General features: G+C 45.0%; 1 protein-coding gene across 2 annotated transcripts in view; it reads left to right on the top strand.

The window, feature by feature from the left end:
* LOC123992576 (transmembrane protein 266-like) overlaps positions 1 to 16171 on the top strand; it is a 72097-nt gene that overhangs the window by 16522 nt on the left and 39404 nt on the right. The gene's annotated exons all lie outside the window — the stretch shown is intronic.

The raw sequence follows: 16171 nt of genomic DNA on the forward strand, positions 1-16171 counted from the left end.
CTATTCGTCTCAGTGACATTTCTCTATTATAAAAAGATTCCTCCCTTCAACATGCACTTTTGGCTCAAAACAAACAGTGTTGTTAGCGTCACATTGGGGCGGCAGGGTAGCCTAGTGGTTAGAGCGTTGGACTAGTAACTGCAAGGTTGCAAGTTCAAACCCCCCGAGCTGACAAGATACAAATCTGTCGTTCTGCCCCTGAACAGGCAGTTAACCCACTGTTCGTTCCTAGGCCGTCATTGAAAATAAGAATTTGTTCTTAACTGACTTGCCTGGTTAAATAAAGGTAAAAAAAAAAAAAACATTGTTCCTGAAATGTCAGGCGCTGGTGGCTGTGTTGTTGGGTGTGTTCTCTCTGCCCATAGGCCCTGCTCGTCCTGGTTGGGTGTTTCTCACATGGCCCTATCACTGCGCTGCAAGCTGAGTGTGTACAGGACACACACCCTCTTATTCTGCCAGTACTCTCAGGATGCGTGACTCACAGGCCATTGGGCATTCTCGTCTGTGCAGAGAGTAGACAAACACCATGAGCTTAATTAGAGCATCCGCCCGCCACATCATTCAATGCCTGCTCTGTCAGCTGACATCACCACGCCCGGCTGGGACCTGGTCCGGCCCAGGGCTCTGTGGGAACCAAGGGGGGACAGATGATCCCCAGTCCCACGCCACACACCCAGGCCACAGAGTGCAGGAGCTGGCAGTGCTGGCATCACTTTGGGCACTCTCAGGAGAATGTGTCCATGTGACACTCTGTCACACCTTGAGAAAGCACACAGCGATGTGGAAAAGTCATGGGATGCTAAGGTGCATCTCTAAGGGATTTTAGAAGTCTGACTTTTCTGGTAAAGTCTCTGGTTAAAATAGCTATTTGTTTTGATGAAAGGGATTGGAATTATTTTCTTAATTGGAATGATATTTCCCTCCAAGCCTGGGAAATATGATTTAGCCCTGTGGTGCCTTCATAGTAATCAGAATAGGCGGTGGTGCCAGTGAAGCTGGAGATATGGCATGTTCATTCAACTTTTTAGATTGGAATTTCAGATTTCCAAACCACAGGCATTCCAAGGCCTACTCGTCATCAGAGTTTCACTGTGGGCTCATGTTTCCATCCGTTGGAAGCATTCGTGAAAACAGAGAAATATGCAGCCACGTCACAATTTCTTGTTTACTCTGTGAGTTATGTCTGTAGCATTAGAGGAATGACAGAGCTAAGTTGATATTGCACATTGTCATTCAGACTCATTGAAATAGTCAGACGCCCTAATGACTAACTGCGTGTACATTCAGATTATTTATAAAGCATTGTCATCCCTACCCTCATGCACATTATGTTCCTTAACATCCTCTCAACCTTGTCTTAATACATTTATAAGAAAAATCAATGTATAATGTAGTGCTTTCTCTAAATGTAGACCCTTATGTCATGGTCAATATTTGGCATGAACACCGAAACTGATTATGTAACGTTCAAAATCACATTGGATTATTGTTTTCCTGATGCTGACTCATTTTTGTTCGTAGATGTCCATATCAGATTAGCTTCTTAGTTCTACTAAACCAGACCTGACAGACATTCCAGAGAATAAATGAACGTTGTTTTAAAGCTGACACAAACACTGTAATTTGTCCACATGACTAAATATGGGTCTTCATATATGGGTCTTTCATCAAGTAATCAATAGCATACTATAACGTTGGTTGCTTAGCTGAATGGGTTTACCATCAGCCCTGGGTTTATACCATCCATCTTCCAAGTAGATGTAACGTCATCACATCATTTTGGGGGGTTTGAAATTACATGGAAGCAATGTTGATTTAGTTTTTGCCCAGTGAGAAGGCTTTAAAGAGGACTTCCCTTTGTTGTGCTCTGAATAGCTGTGAAACAGAAGAGAGTCTTATAGTGCATGTGGTGGGTTTTGCATTGTAGCGAGCTGCTGCACATGGATCTCTATCAGCAGACGTGGGCGATTATGTAGGAGGTGGATGTTCTTGCGGACAACAGGGGGCACATGAAGTACTAGCAGATTCAGAGCAGTGATGAGTTCTGGATTTATTAATAGACTTCTTCATGGAGCTACCTTCTTGCCCAGAACATGCTAGAGACTACGGTGTTGTGGGGTGTTGCTTCCCACTCTTATCACCTTATTCACCCCTTCTGATTAACCTGTCATATGCTTTTGTCATGTTATGACGTTCAGCTTCTGAAAATCCGCCAGCATCATCACAGGGATGTGGCATAGAAAGACATATCCAAGCCTTTCATTGGTTATAAGACATATTGTAAAAAGTGTTGTTTCAAACACTTTCTTACACACTTTAACGGTTTATGAGTGTAACCGGACTATGTATAGTGTGATCTGTTGGTCAAGATGTGAAGCTGCAGCATTAAGGTGAATTAGAGTGACGACCTTCCTTGTGGGTTGACCCTTCAAATCCAGACTTAGTTGAGTCCAGGTCCCTCCAGAGAATCTCCAGGCCTCTCTAGAGCTGTGCCAGGGGCCAGGGCTCCTCTCTGAGCTGCCAACCCAGGGCCCACAGCCCTCACTCGGTATATCATCTGCCAGACCAGCCTCCAGCCCCAATCCACCAACAGCAGCAGCAGGAACAGCAGCATATGCCACTAATCTCAACGGGGCCAATGTGTGAAGTGTGATGCGTCGCAGCAGTGACAGATGGTTAATCTGGGTCAACCTGTCGCTGTGACTGGAGGAGAGAGAGAGAGAGAGAGAGGAGGGACCTTCACCCTGCCTGCTCCCATACTCCCATTAATTAACAAAGCTGCCCGCCAAAGATTAGTGGGAAATGGCTCCATTTGCAGAATGTGGGTTTGCCTCTGTCGTGTCTGTGACTATCATTAAATGTGAAAACTGTTATTTTATCAAATCAATTCTCTAGATTTAAAACTAATTATTTAAACGTGAATTAACTTCTTTCGGATCAGTGGAACGCTAGCGTCCCTCGACAACATCCGGTGAAATTGCAGAGCTTTCATAAAATCACAAGTGCAATACATCAAAATAAAGCTTAACTTGTTGTTAATTCAGCCGCCGTGTCAGATTTCAAAAAGGCTTTACGGCGAAAGCCAACCCTGGGATTATCTGAGGACAGCGCCCCGCATACCAACACATGGAAAACATATTTCAACCAGGCAGGTGCGACACAAAAGTAAAAAATAACAATATAATTCATGCCTTACCTTTGAAGATCTTCTTCTGTTGGCACTCCAAAATGTCCCAGAAACATCACAAATGGTCCTTTTGTTCGATAAATTCCTTCTTTATATCGCCAAAATGTCCATTTATTTGGCTCGTTTGATTCAGAAATACACCGGTTCCAACTCGCCCAACATGACCAAAGTATAACTGCGAACTTGGTCCAAACATTTCAAACAACTTTCCTAATCCAACCTTAGATATCTTACAACGTAAATAATCGATCAAATTTAAGACGGAATATACTGTGTTCAATAGCGGACAAAAACAACGCGGAGAGAGCTCCAGTTCACGCGCGCCACACAGAAGAGTCCACTTGGCTTGACACTCACAATGAACAGCCCTACTTCTTAATTTCTCAAAAGAAAAACATCAACCAATTTCTAAAGACTGTTGGCATCTGGTGGAAGCCATAGGAACTGCAACCAGGTCCTCATAAATATAGTTTCCCATAGAAACCAACTGAAAACAAAGTGACCTCAATGTTTTGTTTACCTGGATGGTTTGTCCTCGGGTTTTGCCTGCCAAATAAGTTCTGTTATACTCACAGACATAATTTTAACAGTTTTAGAAATGTTATAATGTTTTCTATCTAAACCAATTATATGCATATCCCAGCTTCTGGGCCTGAGAAACAGGCAGTTTACTTGGGGCACACTTTTCATCCAGACTTGAAAATACTACTCCCTATCCCAATGAAGCTAACTAGGAAGTCAGGGCCCCACAGAAAATTTTGAGATTACAAAGTTATTATTTTCAGAATATAACTATTCAGATATTTTAATATCTGATCAATGAATGATGAATTATTACCTCAATTCTTATTACTGAACGTCGCAAACCCTTGGATATCTGCACGAACCCTAGCCAAAACAAACAGTAGATATTGGTTACTAACAATGATAGAAAAGTCCCTAGTGGGCTAAGCCGATATGACGGCTTGGTAGACAAAGGAAAGGGGTGGGGACTGAGAAAGAGCGGGAAAGACAACATGGATTCACTACACACAGTCTATAATTATAGTCATTGAAGTGCTAATGCTTTGCACGTGAACGGCCACTCATTCGAGAATTGCAATTTATATATTTACACCCATATGTCTTTGTTGTCTTCTCTGTTGGAATCCTCAATTGTCCTGTAGAGTTCATCAGAGTCTCTGGTTAACTTTCCCAGAAATTACAATGCCTTTCATGGTTGTAGGTGGCAAGAATGGATACTTCAGAGTACCATTCGGAAATGTTCTTATATAATAGCTGCTTTGGCGGTTGACAGTATTCTCGTAATAGACTTATGTAATTTCTAGCTGCAGACTAGTAATTATGAGTCTAAGATTTGCTCTGTAGTGATCAATAGTCTCAGAGTTTAACCTTTTCCTGTCATGCAGGTGAATGAGGACCCAAAAGCGACTTGGCGAAAACAGAGTATTTAATCCAGAATAAACTTTACAAAACAAAAAGCATAATACTACACGTAAAGACGAGAACGGACTGGAGACTTGATCGAGAACTGCAGGTTGCCTCGGGAAGGCACTTGAACCTAGCAGACTCAGACACCTGCTCACCACGCAGCATCTGAGGGAAACACGACACGACAGGGCAAAACATAGACACAGCACGGTGAATTATAAATGAGGAACCGACAGGGCAGGTACGGGAAACAAGGAGTGAAATAGGGACTCTAATCAGGGAAAAGGATCGGGAACAGGTGTGGGAAGACTAAATGATGATTAGGGGAATAGGAACAGCTGGGAGCAGGAACGGAACGATAGAGAGAAGAGAGAGCGAGAGAGTGAGAGAGGGAGGGGGAGAGAGAGGGATAGAAAGAGGGAAAGAACCTAATAAGACCAGCAGAGGGAAACGAATAGAATGGGAAGCACAGGGACAAGACAAGATAATAAATGACAAAACATGACAGTACCCCCCCACTCACCGAGCGCCTCCTGGCGCACTCGAGGAGGAATCCTGGCGGCAACGGAGGAAATCATCAATGAGTGAACGGTCCAGCACGTCCCGAGACGGAACCCAACTCCTCTCCTCAGGACCGTAACCCTCCTAATCCACTAAGTATTGGTGACCGTCCCCGAGAACGCATGTCCATGATCTTATGTACCTTGTAAATAGGTGCGCTCTCGACAAGGACGGGAGGGGGAGGGAAGACGAACGGGGGTGCGAAGAAAGGGCTTAACACAGGAGACATGGAAGACAGGATGGACGCGACGAAGATGTCGCGGAAGAAGCAGTCGCACAGCGACAGGATTGACGACCTGGGAGACACGGAACGGACCAATGAACCGCGGAGTCAACTTACGAGAGAAGCTGTCGTAAGCGGAAGGTTGCGAGTGGAAAGCCACACTCTCTGGCCGCAACAATACCTAGGACTCTTAATCCTGCGTTTATTGGCGGCTCTCACAGTCTGTGCCCTGTAGCGGCAAAGTGCAGACCTCACCCTCCTCCAGGTGCGCTCACAACGTTGGACAAACGCTTGAGCGGAGGGAACGCTGGACTCGGCAAGCTGGGAAGAGAATAGAGGAGGCTGATAACCCAGACTACTCTGAAACGGAGATAACCCGGTAGCAGACGAAGGAAGCGAGTTGTGAGCGTATTCTGCCCAGGGGAGCTGTTCTGCCCAAGACGCAGGGTTTCTGAAAGAAAGGCTGCGTAGTATGCGACCAATCGTCTGATTGGCCCTCTCTGCTTGACCGTTAGACTGGGGATGAAACCCGGAAGAGAGACTGACGGACGCACCAATCAAACGACAGAACTCCCTCCAAAACTGTGACGTGAATTGCGGGCCTCTGTCTGAAACGGCGTCTAACGGGAGGCCATGAATTCTGAACACATTCTCGATAATGATTTGTGCCGTCTCCTTAGCGGAAGGAAGTTTAGCGAGGGGAATGAAATGTGCCGCCTTAGAGAACCTATCGACAACCGTAAGAATCACAGTCTTCCCCGCAGACAAAGGCAGACCGGTAATGAAGTCTAGGGCGATGTGAGACCATGGTCGAGAAGGAATGGGGAGCGGTCTGAGACGACCGGCAGGAGGAGAGTTACCCGACTTAGTCTGCGCGCAGTCCGAACAAGCAGCCACGAAACGGCGCGTGTCACGCTCCTGAGTCGGCCACCAAAAGCGCTGGCGAATAGACGCAAGAGTGCCTCGAACACCGGGATGACCAGCTAACTTGGCAGAGTGAGCCCACTGAAGAACAGCCAGACGAGTGGAAACAGGAACGAAAAGGAGGTTACTAGGACAAGCGCGCGGCGACGCAGTGTGCGTGAGTGCTTGCTTAACCTGTCTTTCAATTCCCCAGACTGTCAACCCGACAACACGCCCATAAGGAAGAATCCCCTCGGGATCAGTAGAAGCCACAGAAGAACTAAACAGACGGGATAAGGCATCAGGCTTGGTGTTCTTGCTACCCGGACGGTAAGAAATCACAAACTCGAAACGAGCGAAAAACAACGCCCAACGAGCTTGACGGGCATTAAGTCGTTTGGCAGAACGGATGTACTCAAGGTTCTTATGGTCTGTCCAAACGACAAAAGGAACGGTCGCCCCCTCCAACCACTGTCGCCATTCGCCTAGGGCTAAGCGGATGGCGAGCAGTTCACGGTTACCCACATCATAGTTGCGCTCAGATGGCGACAGGCGATGAGAAAAATAAGCGCAAGGATGAACCTTATCGTCAGACTGGAAGCGCTGGGATAGAATGGCTCCCACGCCTACCTCTGAAGCGTCAACCTCGACAATGAATTGTCTAGTGACGTCAGGAGTAACGAGGATAGGAGCGGACGTAAAACGTTCTTTTAGAAGATCAAAAGCTCCCTGGGCGGAACCGGACCACTTAAAACACGTCTTGACAGAAGTAAGAGCTGTGAGAGGGGCAGCAACTTGACCGAAATTACGAATGAAACGCCGATAGAAATTAGCGAAACCTAAAAAGCGCTGCAACTCGACACGTGACCTTGGAACGGGCCAATCACTGACAGCTTGGACCTTAGCGGAATCCATCTGAATGCCTTCAGCGGAAATAACGGAACCGAGAAAAGTAACGGAGGAGACATGAAAAGAGCACTTCTCAGCCTTTACGTAGAGACAATTCTCTAAAAGGCGCTGTAGAACACGTCGAACGTGCTGAACATGAATCTCGAGTGACGGTGAAAAAATCAGGATATCGTCAAGATAGACAAAAACAAAGATGTTCAGCATGTCTCTCAGAACATCATTAACTAATGCCTGAAAAACAGCTGGCGCATTGGCGAGACCAAACGGCAGAACCCGGTACTCAAAATGCCCTAACGGAGTGTTAAACGCCGTTTTCCACTCGTCCCCCTCTCTGATGCGCACGAGATGGTAAGCGTTACGAAGGTCCAACTTAGTAAAGCACCTGGCTCCCTGCAGAATCTCGAAGGCTGATGACATAAGGGGAAGCGGATAACGATTCTTAACCGTTATGTCATTCAGCCCTCGATAATCCACGCAGGGGCGCAGAGTACCGTCCTTCTTCTTAACAAAAAGAACCCCGCCCCGGCCGGAGAGGAAGAAGGCACTATGGTACCGGCGTCAAGAGACACAGATAAATAATCCTCGAGAGCCTTACGTTCGGGAGCCGACAGAGAGTATAGTCTACCCCGAGGAGGAGTGGTCCCCGGAAGGAGATCAATACTACAATCATACGACCGGTGAGGAGGAAGGGAGTTGGCTCGGGACCGACTGAAGACCGTGCGCAGATCATGATATTCCTCCGGCACTCCTGTCAAATCGCCAGGTTCCTCCTGAGAAGTGGGGACAGAAGAAATGGGAGGGATGGCAGACATTAAGCACTTCACATGACAAGATACGTTCCAGGATAGGATAGAATTACAAGACCAATTAATAGAAGGATTATGACATACTAGCCAGGGATGACCCAAAACAACAGGTGTGAAAGGTGAACGAAAAATCAAAAAAGAAATAGTCTCACTGTGGTTACCAGATACTGTGAGAGTTAAAGGTAGTGTCTCAAATCTGATACTGGGAAGATGACTACCATCTAAGGCAAACATGGGCGTAGGCTTGTCTAACTGTCTGAAAGGAATGTTATGTTTCCGAACCCATGCTTCGTCCATGAAACAACCCTCAGCCCCAGAGTCAATCAAGGCACTGCATGTAGCACCCGAACCGGTCCAGCGTAGATGGACCGACATAGTAGTACAAGATCTAGATGAAGAGACCTGAGTAGTAGCGCTCACCAGTAGCCCTCCGCTTACTGATGGGCTCTGGCCTCTTACTGGACATGAATTAACAAAATGTCCATCAAATCCGCAATAGAGGCACAGGCGGTTGGTGATCCTCCGTTCCCTCTCCTTAGTCGAGATGCGAATCCCTCCCAGCTGCATGGGCTCAGTCTCAGAGCCAGAGGAGGGAGATGGTTGCGATGCGGAGCAGGGAAACACCGTTGATGCGAGCTCTCTTCCACGAGCCTGGTGACGAAGATCTACCCGTCGTTCTATGCGGATGGCGAGAGCAATCAAAGAGTCCACACTGGAAGGAACCTCCCGAGAGAGAATCTCATCTTTGACCACTGTGTGGAGTCCCTCCAGAAAACGAGCGAGCAGCGCCGGCTCGTTCCAGTCACTAGAGGCAGCAAGAGTACGAAACTCTATAGAGTAATCCGTTATGGATCGATCACCTTGGCATAGGGAAGCCAGGACCCTAGAAGCCTCCCCACCAAAAACTGAACGGTCAAAAACCCGAATCATCTCCTCTTTAAAGTTCTGGTAATTGTTAGAACAATCAGCCCTTGCCTCCCAGATAGCTGTGCCCCACTCTCGGGCCCGGCCAGTAAGGAGTGAAATGACGTAAGCAACCCGAGCTCTCTCTAGAGTATGTGTTGGGTTGGAGAGAGAACACAATCTCACACTGGGTGAGAAAGGAGCGGCACTCAGTGGGCTGCCCGGAGTAGCAAGGTGGGTTATTAACCCTAGGTTCTGGAGGCTCGGCAGGCCAGGAAGTAACAGGTGGCACGAGACGAAGACTCTGGAACTGTCCAGAGAGGTCGGAAACCTGAGCGGCCAGGCTCTCCACGGCATGGCGAGCAGCAGACAATTCCTGCTCGTGTCTGCCGAGCATGGCTCCTTGGATCTCGACGGCAGTGTTACGAGCGTCTGTAGTCGCTGGGTCCATTCCTTGGTTCGGTTCCTTCTGTCATGCAGGTGAATGAGGACCCAAAAGCGACTTGGCGAAAACAGAGTATTTAATCCAGAATAAACTTTACAAAACAAAAAGCATAATACTACACGTAAAGACGAGAACGGACTGGAGACTTGATCGAGAACTGCAGGTTGCCTCGGGAAGGCACTTGAACCTAGCAGACTCAGACACCTGCTCACCACGCAGCATCTGAGGGAAACACGACACGACAGGGCAAAACATAGACACAGCACGGTGAATTATAAATGAGGAACCGACAGGGCAGGTACGGGAAACAAGGAGTGAAATAGGGACTCTAATCAGGGAAAAGGATCGGGAACAGGTGTGGGAAGACTAAATGATGATTAGGGGAATAGGAACAGCTGGGAGCAGGAACGGAACGATAGAGAGAAGAGAGAGCGAGAGAGTGAGAGAGGGAGGGGGAGAGAGAGGGATAGAAAGAGGGAAAGAACCTAATAAGACCAGCAGAGGGAAACGAATAGAATGGGAAGCACAGGGACAAGACAAGATAATAAATGACAAAACATGACATTTCCAGCTGTGTAGCCAAACTACAGCTGTTAGGTCTTCGTGGCCTATAGAAATGTAGCAATTCCAATGTGGGGACTCTGTCCCGGCGTTCTCTGAATTCTTAACCATTCGAGACGTCCGGCTTACCGTGGTTCTCTTTGGCAGAGTTGTAGTTTAAACCATTTCACATGAAGCGTCAGCTGTATGTTTTCTAGTCTGGTGTGAATTTCTTTAGGAGTGGGTTTTATACACTTCAGAGAAAAGGGCGGTCCATGACGCCTACGTACCACCTATGCTCACGTGGGCATGGCCATTGATTTGGTTAACTTTGTATGAAAACCTGTACTCTCATTTAGAAGGTTAGCATCACAATACTTCTTTTCACAAATAGTTTCATGTTTAATCACATACGTTTCACAATATTTAGATGTAAACCTGACAGCTGGGAAATGTACACTTTAAGAGATATAGTTGTGTGTTTCCTGTCCTTCATGAGATCACCAAATGGAACACACTTGTCATAACTGTCCCTTAAGTGTCCATGGACCATTTCCACATCCTCCAAAATATAAATATTGTTTAGTTCTCCCATTTTGGGGATTAGGAGTTTTGAAGAAAATAAGTTATTTGCTTTGGTAGACTCAATACTGCATGGTAGTTTCTAAATAAAGGAAACACCAACATAAAGTGTCTTAATAGGGCGATGGGCCACCACGAGCCGCCAGAACAGCTTCAGTGCACCTCTGAAACTATATTGGAGTGATGCAACACCCATTCTTCCACAAGAAATTCCATAATTTGGGCTGAGGATACCATGAAATTGGCGAGAGAAAAAAGATACACTGCATTTCAAAAGAAGGCCAGCATCCCGGAGTTGCCTCATCACTGATGTTGAGACTGGTGTTTTGTGGGTACAATTTATTGAAGCTGTCAGTTGCGGACTTGTGAGGCGTCTGTTTCTCAAACTGAACAATCTAATGTACTTGTCCTCTTGCTCAGTTGTGCACCGGAGCCTCCCACTCCTCTTTCTAGTCTGTTTAGAGCCGGTTTGCGCTGTTCTGTGAAGGGTGTAGTACACAGCAATCTACGAGATCTTCAGTTGCTTGGCAATTTCTCACATGGAATAGCCTAGACATTTCTCAGAACAAAACATTTTTTTAAAGTTATATATTTCAGGGCATTTTGCTGATGTTCCAGATACTCAACTAGTCTAAACAAGGCCAGTTTTATTCCCTCTTTAATCAGAACAACAGTTTTCAGGTGTGCTAACATAATTGCAAAAGGCTTTTCTAATGATCAATTAGCATTTTAAAATGCAGAACTTGGATTAGCAAACAAAACGTGCCATTGGAACACAGGAGTGATGGTTGCTGATAATGGGCCTCTGTAGATATTCCATAAAAAAATTAGCTGTGTCCAGCTACAATAGTCATTTACAACAATGTCTACACTGTATTTCTGATCAATTGTATGTTATTTTATTGGACAAAAAAATGTGCTTTTCTTTCAAAAACAAGGACATTTCTACGTGACCCCAAATCCTTGTAAGATGGCGCTGGAGCAGAAGGCAAATTTTTACATGCCCCCAAACGATTGTGTTTTTTTGTTTGTTTATCTGCGTTGTTTGTAACAATTTTGTTTTTACTCATTTTGTACATAATGTTGCCGCTACCGTCTTTTATGATCGGAAATAACTTCTAGACATCAGGACTGCGATTACTGACCACTCACCGAGGCAGAGGATATACGGCTCCCTCTGGAACAGGCCCCGACCCCCGTGATCTGCATGAAGAGGAGGCGGAGAAAGAGAGGCCGGACAGAGGGCTGCCTTCTGAGAATTTGAAGGCGATCGAATCAATCCCCACTTCCCTCAATTCTGCTAGCAAACGTGCAATCTTTGGACAATAAAATTGACGAGTTACAGGGAAGATTAAACTACCAATGGGACATTATAAACTGTAACATCTTATGTTTCACGGAGTCATGGCTGAACGATGACAATATCAACATACATCTGGCTGCTTATACAATGTACCGGAAGGATAGAACAGCGGCTGGTAAGACAAGGGGCGGTGGACTATGTATTTTTGTAAATAACAGCTGGTGCACTATATCTAAGGAAGTCTCGAGCTATTTCTCACCTGAGGTTGAGTATATCATGATAAGCTGTAGACCACACTACCTACTGAGAGTTCTCATCTGTATTCTTCGTAGTTGTTTACAACCCACCTCTGTCAGATGTTGGCACTAAGATAACATTGAATGAGCTGTATTCCGCCATAAGCAAACACTCACCCAGAGGCGTCGCTCCAAGTAGCCGTGGACTTTAATGCAGGGAAACTTAAAATAATTTTAAACAAATTTCTATCAGCATGTTAAATATGCAACCAGAGGGATAATAACTCTGGATTACCTATACTCCACACACAGAGACGCATACAAAGCTCTCCCTCTCCCTCCATTTGGCCTATCCTCCTGATTCCTGCTTACAAGCAAAAATTAAAGCAGGAAGCACCAGTGACTAGATCAATAAAAACATGGTCAGATGAAACATATGCTAAGCTACAGGACTGTTTTGCTAGCACAGACTGAAATATGTTCTTGGATTCCTCCAATGGCATTGATGAGTACACCACATCTGTCATTGGCTTCATCAATAAGTGTATTGATGACGTTGTCCCCACAGTGACCGTACGTACATACCATGTCGTGGAAATATTCAATCAATAATATTTCTCAAATTCCAGATCCTGTGAGTTCAAATAGACTTTATTACAAAGTAATATAAGCCGAGCTGGTTCATGAAGTAACTCCCTTTCCAGCCTTGGCGCACACTTTTTATACAGGTTTCATCCTTACATCACACACATAGTATGTAATGGGATTCTTCTGGTGAAGGAGAGGCGGACCAAAATGCAGCGTGGTTATCTTTAATCAAGATGATAACGAACAATTACAAAAACAATAAATGTAACGTGAAAAACCGAAACAGCCCTATCTGGTGCAAACAAACACAGAGACAGGAACAATCACCCACAAAACCCAACACCCAAAACAGGCTACCTAAATATGGTTCCCAATCAGAGACAATGACTAACACCCGCCTCTGATTGAGAACCATTTCAGGCCAAACACAGAAACAGACAAACTAGACACACAACATAGAATGCCCACTCAGATCACACCCTGACCAAACAAAACATAGAAACATACAAAGCAAACTATGGTCAGGGTGTGACATAGTAACTCCTCTTTATGTTAATGATTCATCCCCTCTGGCATTTTACCATCATTATCTTTTTGCCTTTTTGCCTTGCCTAATTTTTGCTCGGTTTCACATTAGGCCATAGCAATGGCACAAAAATAAACAGACATTCCCACTCTCAAGACAGGTGCATGTGTAACGGATGTGAAACGCTTAGTTAGCGGTGGTTTGCGCTAAATAGCGTTTCAATCGGTGACGTCACTTGCTCTAAGACCTTGAAGTAGTTGTTCCCCTTGCTCTGCAAGGGCCGCGGCTTTTGTGGTGCGATGCTTCGAGGGTGACTGTTGTTGATGTGTGCAGAGGGTCCCTGGTTCGAGCACGGGTATGGGCGAGGGGACAGTTTATAAAGTTGTACTGTTACATTGATGCTGTTGACACGGATCACTGGTTGCTGCAGAAAAGGAGAAGGTCAAAAGGGTGGTGAGTGTAACGGATGTGAAACGCTAGCTTAGTTAGCGGTGGTTCGTGCTAAATAGCGTTTCAATTGGTGACGTCACTTGCTCTGAGACCTTGAAGTAGTAGTTCCCCTCACTCTGCAAGGGCCGCGGCTTTTGTGTAACGATGCTTCGAGGGTGACTGTTGTTGATGTGTGCAGAGGGTCCCTGGTTCGCGCCCGGGTATGGGCGAGGGGACGATCTAAAGTTATACTGTTACACATGTCTAATGGTGTCTAATGACCTAGACACACATATAGAGTGCACTTATCCTGCTGACTACTTCAAAATGTATAATAGGCACACATGTACTAGAAAATTCTCAATAGGCGTAACCATAGCAACAGTAAATAATAGGCCATAGCAATGGTACAAAAATAAACAGACATGTCCACTCCTCAGACAGGTGCATGTCTAATGGTGTCTAATGACCGAGACACACATATATAGAGTGCACTTATTTTACTCTAAGATGTCACACATGTTCTGTCCCAACACACACCGCCTGGTGTATCTTGATGTCCACTCAATCTCCAGAATTCAGCCCGCTTCCTTGGTTATCTCCGCTTTCACATGAGGATATACACAAGGCAATGCATGGGTAATTTCCTGACAACATAGACCCTCCTCTTTTGGCAAGATCACTAATATGTTACATTTGAATAACAGGCCCCCCTTACTCCAATTGGTCTGCCAGTTACCAGCTACCAAGCCATGTGGCAGGAGTCCTCATAAACTGATATCCCAACAATGCTACTAAAATAACCCCTGCTACTACTAACATGGCCCATGCCTATAGTCTCCTTCAATTACGGTCCCTACGGTGACTGCCATGAGAATATCTCCTGCATGTAATCTGTCAAATGTTCACCGGTTGTTAGAAATTGGGAAAGAGATTAATGAGTTGGAAGAATATCCAACCTAACAAAACTCTGAGTCACAGGTTTCTTGAAAGTTTACCATAGTGTCTGAATTGCCATCACTATCTCTTCTACTCTCACCATGATCTGGGTATGTGTAATGTTCAATTTAACTTAATTAACTCCCTATATTGTGCACAGTTATCTGTCCTCCCTCTCCTATGAGCTATCGCCTGTAACAATATACAGTCTCTGGGCATTTATACTCCTCTATCAGCACGATGTTAATTTATGAGCCCCCACAGATCTTTACTGCAGTCACGTTCCATCCCACTTAACAGCCCTATGTAAACATTCTGTCTCAAACACCTCCTCCTGCTACAGATACATTTGCACATATATAATTCCATCTAACCCATAACACACTAGTCAATAATCCTCCTAATGCACTTCTTTAATTATAAACATACTACAACATTCTCAAATCAATTAGTCAATATACATCAATCCCTCCTCTGGAACATTGACCACTCTGATGCTCCACAAAACCTAATAAACATATTGTCTTGAAAAGGAAAGAGAAAAAAAGACATGTTTAATAACGTCACATCACTCATTGATGGGACTTAAAATACAATTCTGATTATATGGTTAAACAAAAGAGAACAAAAAACATAATGGTTAACCCACGTTATCATTCAGTGAGTTCTCTGACAACTTCCCTGTCGGAGGACACTTAGAAATAAGGTTTCTGGAGCCTCCCTTGGCCTAATAAATTTGAGCAGTGCCTTCACCCCTTACCATTCAAAATCAACTCTCTCTCGCTGTATCCGAATCATAACTACAACATTTTATAAATTATCCAACCCAAATTCAGAATGACAATCCTTAGTGCTTACTTTGAGTATATGACTCGATTCCAGCTTCTTAGGTTAGCACACATCATCCTGGTTAGAATGTACATTTGTAAATGGAACCTTTTATTGCTGTTAATACCGCTTCTCATTACAGCCCCCCTTTGGCCCTGTTTTCCTGTTGCAAGTGGCCTGGTGATGAAAGATCAGTATCACAATGCATCCGTAGTCTATAATGTTCGCAGTGTGTAGACCCCCCCTGTCTTTCTCCTGGCACTTATCATTCCAGCGTGTCTTTTTCAGATATCGTTTATAGTTCATCTTCCCAACGGCACATGTAACTCTTGCCTATCCCATTTGATGGCCCTTGATAATGTCCCAATTTAAATTTCCAAATAGACACATCCGTTTCTGCCACATAAACAAGTCTCTCACCTGAGCCGTTCTCTTCACGCTCACTCCACACGCTCTCAACACTCCTGCCCCGGTTTATAGCTCGGACTCAAGTAGAAGTGTTAAAAGTCACTGTCGTTTTGCATGCCTTTGTCACTCTTTCTTCAGCCGGTTAGGGAGGGTGTTGAGGTTCACACACACTGTTTGTGGTCAAATTATTCCTACCATGCATTAAGACACGATCTGACGTCACCTTCCATGATAACCTAAAAAAAAACATAGATCAGAACAACAGTTTAGTTCAATTCATTTCTGTTTCAGGAAATCCAGACAAGCATTGACTATATGACGAATTATTCAGTAACCTTTTCTTAATAACGTTATCTCTATGACAAATGTCAAAGAGCATAACAGCATCCTGTTACTACTAAAACCATTTTCAAAATGAGAGTTA

Source organism: Oncorhynchus gorbuscha, linkage group LG02 (assembly GCF_021184085.1).
Source record: "Oncorhynchus gorbuscha isolate QuinsamMale2020 ecotype Even-year linkage group LG02, OgorEven_v1.0, whole genome shotgun sequence".
Classification (NCBI taxonomy): Eukaryota; Metazoa; Chordata; class Actinopteri; order Salmoniformes; family Salmonidae; genus Oncorhynchus; species Oncorhynchus gorbuscha.